This window comes from Suncus etruscus, chromosome 4 (genome assembly GCF_024139225.1).
Source record: "Suncus etruscus isolate mSunEtr1 chromosome 4, mSunEtr1.pri.cur, whole genome shotgun sequence".
In the NCBI taxonomy this organism is placed as follows: domain Eukaryota; kingdom Metazoa; phylum Chordata; class Mammalia; order Eulipotyphla; family Soricidae; genus Suncus; species Suncus etruscus.
Window position 1 is genome coordinate 145,520,240 of NC_064851.1, and position 11,127 is coordinate 145,531,366.

Consider the following 11,127-nt stretch of genomic DNA (forward strand, 5'->3'; position numbering starts at 1 on the left):
ATTCAGCACAAAGAAACCCCAGATCTCACCAGATTCCACCCCCACTGCAAGATTAGCAGCTCACTGCTCACTTTCTCTTCCTGTAGAGCTTCCCATCTCTCCTCCTAGGACTCCCCGCTTTCAGTGGCCTTGGTTCTTGAACCTCTCTGGCTTCATGTCTCTCCTACATTACCCAGTGAGAGTACTTCTTGCTGGCTGTACTGATAATTTATTTAGTTTTGCTAAGTGTTCCCAAGGAAGAAGGAAGGGGGAAGGATTAAAAGAATAAGGGTCACTGTCTTTGAAAAGTCTACCCATAATGTTCAGGTACATTCCTTTTTCTGTTAGCTAAGCAGCTTTCCCAGCCAAGAAAATAATCAACCTGCAAGCATCTCCCAAGTCTTGAAAGAGCAGATGTATTTTATCTCTCCTTGGTGATGGCTCTGAACAGCTAATGCTCTTGCACTTTAAGCTTGAATAAATTTTTGTTCACAGCAACTAAGGTTTTGTTATTCCCCCTGTTAAAGTTTTTGTAGCCCTGGAAAATAAAAGAAGCCTCAGTCAAAATAATGGGCAGATAGCTTCTCTCTCAGATGCTCATTAGGTATGGAAGTTCCTGTTTGGAGAGAGTTATTCTCAGATCTTGAATTTTCTCCATGCTTCCCTGGCAGAATTGGCCCAAATTCCTGATTTGACCAGTGAAATGAAAAGGGATGTCTACAGAGTGGTTTTTCTACCACTAGGACATGGACTGGTGCCAGTCCTTGGTGTGATAAAGGTTAATGACCAAACTAGGGGATTGTTAGGATCCTAGGAAAACTTAAGACTTTATTAATAAATAAAATCATATAATGAGAACATCTCTTTTTCAATGCATATTAGCTGTGTTTAAATATAGTTGGGATGCTCAACACTGTAGCTGCCACCATGCAACCAGGAGGCACCCACTTCAAAACAAAATGGTATTTATTTCTCATAATGACAGAGGAGAAAATTAAAAAGACCAGAAATACTTTAATGAAAAATTTTACTCCTGAATTTAGCACAGGGAGCTGTCTTTGGAACTCCCCATCCATTAAACTTCAAGTTACAGTTAGTTAGTTAGTTAGTTAGTTAGTTAGTTAGTTAGTTAGTTAGTTACTTTTGGTGTTGAGGCCACCCCCTGAGGTGATCAGGGTTTATACCTAGCTATTTCTTAGAAATCACTATTGACAGTGCTCATAGAACCATATGGGGTACCAGAAACTGGATCTGCATCATTCTCATGCAAGGCAAGTGCCCAACCCACTTTCTAATTGCTCCAGCCCAACTTCAAATTACTTAATGTCAAAAGCAACAGAAATGATACTTTTTTCAGAAAGAGTTAAACATTAATTATAATAATTTTAGTATTATTGATATATTAATAATGTTGTCATTATTAGTTAAAGAATTAATCTCTTTTAAAGACTTGTTATGGTGAATCTGGTATGGTAAGACCACTCATTACCCTTGGATCAGGTCAAAACAGACTGAGCCTTTTCTCATTTTCTATTCATGTCTGCAGACTCGGAACTGTAATTTAAAGTAACAGAGGCTTACCAGAAAGGTTACTATGAGGACATTTCCTATGATTTTCACCTCCACATCCATTCTAAGGCTATTGTTTTGTTTGTTTGGTTAGGTTTTTATGTTTGTTTGTTCAGTTGGTTGTTTGGTTTCAGTTTTGGGGACACACCTGATGGCACTCAGATATTAATGCCTGGCTCTGCACTCAGAAATCACTCCTGGCAGGCTTGGGGAATTATATGGTATCAAGATTTTGAACCTGGGTGGACCATGTGCAAGGCAAGTACCCTACCCTCTGGTCCCATGTAGGGCTATTGTTAACTATGCTATATGAGTGTCTTCTGTGACAATTTTCTAACAGTTACTTCATTACTAGGTTTAAGAATGTGGCTGGTGGAGTTTGAAGTCCTGTACCATCTTCACCACTAACCAACTGAACTATAAGCTGAAATCCTAGAAGGGGAAATACATTTTAGATTATTTTTTCCAGGAGCTAGTTTTTTCTAAGTGTATGCACACTTAGAGGTTGACCCTCAGAGGTTGGGCTGGGGACCTTAACTAATTTTACTCAAGAAATGATTGGAAGTGGTGATATGATATAAGAGATATAAATTAACTTGGAAAAATGCCTACAAGAAGAAATGCCAGCTATCCAAGCTTACATTTGCGGTTCCAGAGAGTAAAACAAAATTCCAGTGATAAGAAATAGGACTCCTCGATGCCAGAATTTCTGTTCCTCTTATACTGGTATGTTGGGGGCACTGGACTGGACAGCTAGCCAAAGACCCCCTGACCAGGGGACTAGATCCCCCATGCCAGAATGGCCTTCAGGCCAAACCTGGTAACCTGGGCCCTGGGGGGATGGGGGTGGAGGAAAACTCCTCCCCTATGCATGCACAAACTGCAAAGGTGAGAGCTGGGTTCAGAGACCCCACATGCCAGGACAGCTAGCTAAAAGGAAAATTCCCATTTGCATACCAGACCCCCTGCAGGGGTGTCTTTTCTTACTGATAACCATTTTCAAAAGCATACCCTTTTTAACATCGTCCAAAAATATTCTTAATTCTTGACTATTTATAGGAAATGAAATGGAATACCCTATATATGGAGGATAGGTCTCTGAAGTCAGTGTATATGTGAACGTTACTTTCTATACAGTGGTCCTCTCTGACTGCCAAGCCTAATCCATAAACAATTCATCTATACAATGTAAATAGCTCCTCTTATTTATTGACCCTCCCCCACTCAGAGACCCTTCTGCTCCCTCATCTCCCAACCCAGATTTGTTATAGTCCCCTTATTTAACCATCTTTACCCTCAGTTCTTAACTCATTAGGCACCAAGACCGACCTCCTGCCCCAAAAGATCACCATCCAGCTCCTCAATGAAAGACACCCTCTTGATCCCTCATCTTGTGTCTCAGCAAGAAACCACAACCAACATGCCTGCTGACTCAAGCTTTGTGGCCCCTCTCACCCCAATCAAATTGTGGACTGTTGCATGATACCGGAATCAGCTTCAGCAAAACCCTCAGCTCAAGGACACTCTGAAATGCTGCAAATCATATCTCAAACTCAAGACCAAGGTCTGTGATACAAAAAGGTGCCTTGGCTTTCACTCCCCACAAGAATATCTCAAAAGACCTAATTGGAAGGCCTATATTGCCTATGTAAACCTTTATAATAATGCATCTTAAGATGTATATTCCCAAACATACAGGTAGCCTCCCCCATCACTTTTTTTCTTCAAATACCTTTATTTTAATTTATTTTTTATCTCAGTTTTATCTATTTGTTCTATTTTTATATAGACATACTTTCTCTATCCTCACCAGTTTTGGTGCTGCTTGTTACAAAAACCAAGAAAACTTCTTGCCTGGGATAAAAGCTCAGACCACACCACAGGCACTGTGTGTAGCCTGTCATCCTTACCCAGAATAGCACCAGCAATACAAAAGGACACCATACATTTTTGTGTAGGCACAGTAAATAAGGGGAAATCATAGACACAGAAACAAGATGTTATCTTCTAAGGATAAGAACTCACTCTTTTTATACAAGGGTGCCTCCCATCCTGGACATATGTCATGTGGATACAACTCAGTATCCACGAGATTGGACAGTGTTAGTTAATTCTCAAACCCCAGATCCCAGATGTAGAACTGAAACAGCTCCCTGCAACAATACCAGGAACTAAGCTCCGTTGGGAGATTTACTTGTGCCAGTGTTAATATAAAAACGAGGACAGCGAGGAAATGACAACTTGACCTAAGACCAGGAGGTCCTATCACATCACCTAACACTAAGTGGAAATCAGAAGATGTATTGTCCTTTGAGCTATAAAAAATAAGAGCACTAACTACAGAAAACTGACTTTGACAACCATGACTTGGAAGATCTTACCTTGAGACCAATAACGAAAACCCTACCCTAGGCTGTAGCCCAGGACTCTTAGAAAAATCAAGATTTCTTAGTACAGAGGCCCAATTTTGACAACAGAGACTGAGGAGAACCTTTGGAACCACAATTTCCTAGACTTCAGCTTAGGGAACGAGCAAAATCATAGAGCACATGATACAGAAAACTGAACACACCAACAATGATGGAACAGAACCTCAAGAACCATAAAGACTCGATCCTAGACCTTGTCCTAGGACCTGAACAAATACGAAGACTGGTAGCTACAGTGGCCTTATTTTCTCATCCACAACTGAGAGGAAAGTTTCCTGACACCACAAAAAAATCCCTGGGATATGGCAATGAGTATGTATGGAGCCAGTGGTTGTTCCCATGACAATATGCTTCAAGAATCTCTTAGGCCACGGGACTTACCTTCCTTCCCCAATACTTACTGTGCCTATGCAAAAAAAAAAAAAAAAAAAAAAAAAAAAGTGGGAGGAACACCAAACCCTGCCACTCAAGCATTCCTTTTTCTTGTTTTATTTTATTTTGTTTGTTTTTGATATTATTTTCCTTCTCTTTTTTCTTCCACTTGTTTCTTTTTCACTCTTGTGGATATTATTTGGTGATTTTTTTTTAGTAGTTGATACCAATTTTTTTCTCTTTTTCTTAACCTGTTTATCTCCAACAGAATTGCATAACTTGAATCATTAAGCCTCATAAATTGAGGAGGGAAAATGATGATACCAGGACCAGTCATATGAACATGTAGTGAAAATAAAATATGATCGGACTGGCCCCAAAGTCAATGACAACAGAATAGATACCCAATCTACAACAAGCTGTAAAGTGGAGACCAGTTACACTAGTACTTGGGGGGGGGGTAAAGGAGGGAGATATGGAAGACATGCTGGGAACAGGAGTGGAGGGAGGACAGCATTGGTGATGGGAATGCCCTTCATTCACTGTCACTATGTACCGTAAATAATTCTGTGTAATGAACTTCAGTCACAATAAAAATAAAAAAGAAAAAGAAAAAAGAAAATAAATAGGACTCCTGACATCCGAGGGGCACGGTGGGGGCACGGGTGGGGGCATGGAGGAGCCGTGGCCGAGCAAGTGGAGCCCCGCCGGCGGTCACCATGTGGCTGCTGTGCCAACTGGCGCACCTGGTGCTCTTCTGCCCCTTCTCCAAAGGGCTGCAGTGTGACCAGTACCACAAGGGCATCATTTCGGGCTCTCTGTGCTAGGACCTGTGCAGCCACCACAAGGTGCAGTGGGGGAGGGGGCTGCCTGTCCTCTGAGCCAGGCCGCCAGGTATATAGCGGACTAAGGCAGGACAAAAAGGTGACCATCAAGTGTGGCATCGAGCCTCATCTGCACGCCAAGGTGGCAGCAGCAGGCGGGACCCCAGGGAGCTGGTGCTCTTTGACAAGCCAGCCCAGGGCACATCCATCTCAGAGTTCCGGGAGATGACCCTCAGCTTCCTCAAGGACAATCTGGGGGACTTGCCATCTCTGCCAGCACTGGTGGCTCAAGTATTGCTCCTGTCCAACTTCAACTGAGATAGCCGTGTGTCCCTGGCTGAGGTCAAGTCAGTGTGGGCCCTGCTGCAGCACAACGAGTTTCTACTGCTGCTGGCATTGCACAAGGGCCATGCCTCACCGCTGAGGGGCTACTGCAGGGACCTGTACATCACAGAAGGGGCACCGCAGAGCACCTGGTATGTGCCTGTGCTGCCACCCCTGCTGCGCCCACTGGTGCCGCCTGCACTGCCCTGGGCTGTGCAGCGCTGGCTGGGCCCGGGGTGGCCATGGCAGGCCAAGATCACCGTGGGCTGCTGGAGTTTGTGGAGGAACTTTTCCATGGCACCTACGGCACCTTCTACATGTGCGAGAGCACCCTGGCCAATGTGGCATGCACGTCCAGCTACGACTTCTGCATGGCTGACCTGCAGCATGTAGTGCCCAAGGCGGCTGTGGGGTGCTTCCTAGGTGGCCGTCACTGTGTGCACAACGCTGACTGCACCTATGGCCGCCACTGCCAGGCACCCCGTGACCAACTCATGCACCAGTGCAAGGGTGACCTGGTGCAGCCCAACCTGGCCAAGGTATGCGGGCTGCTGCAGGACTACCTGCTGCCAGGCGCCCCTGTGGGTCTGAGGGCTGAGCTGGGCCGCCAGCTGTGCACCTGCACCACGTTCAGTGGGCTGGCCAGCCAGATGGAGGCGCACCATGCGCTAGTGCTTGGCCACCTCAAGAGTCTGCTCTGGAAGGAGCACCCCCATACTACTGACATACTACTGACGGCCAGACTGGGGACACTGTGGGCCAGTGCTGGGTGGTACTGGAGGCTGTGGCAGGTGGGGCCAGAGCTGGGCTCAGGGTCGAGGTAGGGTGAAATGGGCTGGGGCTGGAAAGCTTCCACTGTAAGGATCGTTTCAGCCATATTAAAGCCTGGGAAAGCCGCTACAAAAAAAGAGAGAGAGAAAAAAAGAAAGAAAGAAAGAAAGAAAGAAAGAAAGAAAGAAAGAAAGAAAGAAAGAAAGAAAGAAAGAAAGAAAGAAAGAAAGAAAGAAAGAAAGAAAGAAAGAAAGAAAGAAAGAAAGAAAGAAAGAAAGAAAAGAAAGAAAGAAAGAAAGAAAGAAAGAAAGAAAGAAAGAAAGAAAGAAAGAAAGAAAGAAAGAAAGAAGAGAAAGAGAGAGAGAAAGAGAGACAGAGAGAGAGAGAGACAGAGAAAAAGACAGAAAGAGTAAAGAAAGAAAGAAAGAAAGAAAGAAAGAAAGAAAGAAAGAAAGAAAGAAAGAAAGAAAGAAAGAAAGAGAGAGAGAGAGAGAGAGAGAAAGAGAGAGAGAGAGAAAGAGAGAAAGAGAGAAAGAGAGAAAGAAAGAAAGAAAGAAAGAAAGAAAGAAAGAAAGAAAGAAAGAAAGAAAGAAAGAAAGAAAGAAAGAAAGAAAGAAAGAATGAATGAAGGAAGGAAGGAAGGAAGGAAAGAAAGAATGAAGGAAGGAAGGAAGGAAGGAAGGAAGGAAAGAAAGAAAGAAGGAAGGAAGGAAAGAGGGAAGGAAGGAAGGAAGGAAGGAAAGAGGGAGAGAAAGAAAGAGAGAAAGAAAGAAGAAAGGAAACAAAGAGATAGAAAAAAGAAAGAAGAAAGAAAGAAGAAAGAAAGAAAGAAGAAAGAAAGAAAGAAAGGAAGAAAGAAAGAAAGGAAGAAAGAAAGAAAGAAAGAAAGAAAGAAAGAAAGAAAGAAAGAAAGAAAGAAAGAAAGAAAGAAAGAAAGAAAGAAAGAAAGAAAGAAAGAAAGAAAGAGAGAAAGAAAGAAAGAAAGAAAAGAAAGAAAGGAAAGAAAGAAAGAAAGAAAGAAAGAAAGAAAGAAAGAAAGAAAGAAAGAAAGAAAGAAAGAAAGAAAGAAAGAAAGAGAAAGAGAGAAAGAAGAGAAAGAAAGAAAGAAAGAAAGAAAGAAAGAATGAAAGAAAGAAAGAAAGAAAGAAAGAAAGAAAGAAAGAAGAAAAGAAAGAAAGAAAGAAAGAAAGAAAGAAAGAAAGAAGAAAGAAAGAAAGAAAGAAAGAAAGAAAGAAAGAAAGAGAGAGAGAGAGAAAGAAAGAAGAAAAGAAAAATAGACTCCTTACTCTTCTTTGGTAGTGAGAAACTGATCTGATTTTGGAAATATGGATAGCAGAAAAATTGTATTTTTCATAACTCCTTTTGCTATTCCCAACTCAAAATGATTTACCTATTATAGCTCATCTGTGTATTATATATGCTCAGTAATGCTTTTGTCACGAATATTTCCTGTATTTCTTTGGATTTGGACATGGGACATAATTGCAAAGCCTCAGTCTTCTAAAACTATGAGATGCCAATCTTATTATAGAAAAGGAAAATGAAACCCCGTTAATGAAATGACCCATGTTTGACTCCCAATTCAGTGCTCTTTTCAGTGATGGGCTAAACTGAAGATTCTTGCTGAAAATGAACTTACAAAATAGAAAGACTGAATCCTATTTCCAACCATTTCTCCTTGACATAAACTGCCATCAATAAAGGGTATTTTCCTCAATTGACCATTTTTTTCAGCAAGTATCCTCTCTGAACTTTCATACTCTGTAGGGCCTGATTTTCAACTATCTTGACTCAATTAATTGAAAAAATCCTTCTACTATATTGTTTCTTATTTTGTACCATTTCTTTGTAGCATAATTAAAAAGTCATGACAATTGATTAAAAAAATCACAAGATACTTTATTCAAAAGATTACATTCCTGTGAAGAGGCAACTTGAGAAAAGAGGCGATTTTTGAAAATATGACAAAATTTTGTGCAGTCGGAAAAGTGAATGTTCCTGGAAGCAGCTTACTCAAACAATTTTTAATGTAAACAGTAATCCTCTAGGTAAACCCTATAATAGGACTATTTCCCTATATATTCTTTATTAAATATTAATGCAAATGAAACTGAATAAGTAGTCTCAATCAGGCCTCATTAGAGAAAGGGCACTCTGAAATTCCCTTGCAATTCACAATGACTTTTCCCAGTTCCTTGATCACAAGGAATGATACCATCAGTTGAATATGCCCAAAGCCAGAAATTATTTTAGGACTTTCCTTTTCTTTCCTTTTATTCTTCTCTCAAGTCTATCTCCTTAAGCATTCTCTCTGAACTCTCCTTTACCTTTTTCCCAAGATCACCAGATATTTTCAGAGGAGGATAAAATGTTCTTTCTACTCTAATTATCTTAAAGCTTATCATGTGAAACATCCTAAAAGTGAACTTCTTAATGACTTAGATTGTGCATGCTTTCCCTTTCATTCGTTTAGACTCCTTGGCTCTCTTCTAGAAAGTTCTGTTTCTCACTGTGAAATTTTCCCCATTCTCAAAAAGACAGGGGTTCCCTCTGTGCATTCTTAGTATGTTAAGAAGCACCTTTCTATGTTTTTCTGCTTTCTATGGGTTGAGTCCCTTATCAATTTCAAACAATTATTCAAATGAGAGAGCACTACCTCCAGTGCACCAGATCATGGTTCAAATGCCTTATTGTTGAATAATTGTTGAGACACTAATAATATTGTTGAGACAATATTATATTATGTATAATTACATATTAATCTAATAATAATGTTGAGAACCACCAATTTTATTCTGAGTGTCAAAAAGTTTATAAAAAGTATAAGAAGGGGGACCTTCTGGCCTTCTAGCTCTTGAAGGATCTCTTTCCTTCCTGGGGGCCGGGAGGTTCTGCCAGCATGGGGTTTGGCAGCCCTGCGCCATGCCAAAGGCCTCTTTAACCAGGCCTAGGAAGAGGTGCAGGACATGGGCCACCCCAGCACCCCTCTTCCTCCTTCCTCCAGAACTCCAGGGCTTCCCCTGGGCCACATGCCTGGACAAGCCAGCAAGGTGGGTTTCTTGGAGGAGCTCATTGGTTACCCTAGGCTTTCCACCATTTCCCTCCTGGCTCCAGAGGGAGGGTTTGGGTGGGGGCTTTGACCTTCTAGCCTTCCAGTTCTTGAATGATCTCTTTCCTTCCTGGGGGCCGGGAGGTTCTGCCAGCATGGGGTTTGGCAGCCCTGCGCCATGCCAAAGGCCTGTTTAACCAGGCCTAGGAAGGGGTGTGGGACATGGGTCACCCCAGTACCCCTCTACCTTCTTCCTCTGGAACTCCAGGGCTTCCCCTGGGCCGCATGCCTGGGCAAGCCAGCAAGGTGGGTCCCTTGGAGGAGCTTATTTATTTCCCTAGGGGGAAAAACGTATAAGCAGGGGCCAGAGCAGTGGCTCTAGTGGTAAGGCATCTGCCTTGTGCGCTAGTCTAGGACAGACCGCAGTTCAATTCCCCTAACATTCCATATGGTCCTTTAAGCCAAGAGCGATTTCTGAGTGCATAGCCATGAGTAATCCCTGAACATCACCGGGTTTGGCCCAAAAACTAAAAAAAAAAAAAAAAAAAAAAAAAAAAAAAAAAAAAAAAAAAAAAAACAGTATAAGCAAACACCAGGAACTGACTTTTCTCAAGATCCATAGCAAACTTATGGTCCCTCACTAAGAGTTTTGCTTTTCATTAGAAAGGCTTCCCAGATAATAGTAAGAAAGAATAAGGTAACTGAAATATAGTTTATATATAAAAAAGAAAGCAGGATCTGGAGAGATAACACAGCAGTTGTGGGTTTGCCTTGCACACAGCTGACCTAGGATGGGAGGTGGTTCAAATCCTGGAACCCCATATGGTCCCCTGAGCCAGCCCAGAGGGATATCTGAATGCAGATCCAGGAGTAACCCCTGAGGACTGCCAGGCGTGATCCCCCTCCTTCAATAAAAAGAAAGCAAAATAATTAGACAAGCAGTGTAAAAAAAAAAAAACCCAAATGCTAGCTAATTGATTAAGAGAAAACTATCATATGATAAGGCTGAAAAAGGCAGTACAAAACTAGAGAGTCCATATAATAAAATAAAATGAAGCAGCATTATCATTTTAAAAATAAAGAGATATATAGTTTAAAAGTAAAAACTTTAAAATTAATATGAATTACAAAATCAAATTAATTATGTGATGAGTTCGTTGAGATTACAAAGATTCTTGTGACTCAATATTGTCTTTAGTTACAGATAGCTTCAAGGATATACAGAGCATGAGATGGAATGGGAGGTCACCTGGCTTACAAAATAGTTTCTCCCTGAGTGTTTCCAGGTTTGAAGGAAAACAAGATCAGCAGCTAAAATCCTCTGGGAAGCAAACCTGAGCTCAAGTGACCAAATTTACATAAAGAGTAATTCAACAGCCAGGAAATTCTGTATGTTTACTTAAAAAGCATTAAACCTCACAAATTAAAGCAATAACAACAATTTGTATAGAAATAAAAAATATATTAGGAACCCAATACTGACATGAGCTTTAAAATAAACAAGATGTACCAGAAATATGGACAAGGAAATTATCATAGTAAAAATTTACATATCATACCAATTTCTTGGAAGAGAATATAAAACTGCTAAGAATTTTGTACACATGCAAATCCTCTCAAATATTAAAGAGAGGCCAGTGTGGTGGCACAAGTGCTAGGTCTTTTGCCTTGCACATGGTTAACCTAGGATGGACCATGGTTCAATTCCTCGGCGTTTCATATGGTCAACCAAAACAGAAGTGATTTCTGAGTGCATAGTCAGGAGTAACCCATGAGTGTCACCGGGTGTGACTCCACCTCCCCCCCAAAA

General features: G+C 41.4%; 1 pseudogene; it reads left to right on the forward strand.

Annotated features, from left to right (window-relative positions):
- Nucleotides 1-5,068: 5,068 nt before the first annotated feature.
- On the forward strand, nt 5,069-6,321 carry LOC126007249 (divergent protein kinase domain 1B-like; annotated as a pseudogene).
- The last annotated feature ends 4,806 nt before the right edge of the window (nt 6,322-11,127 follow it).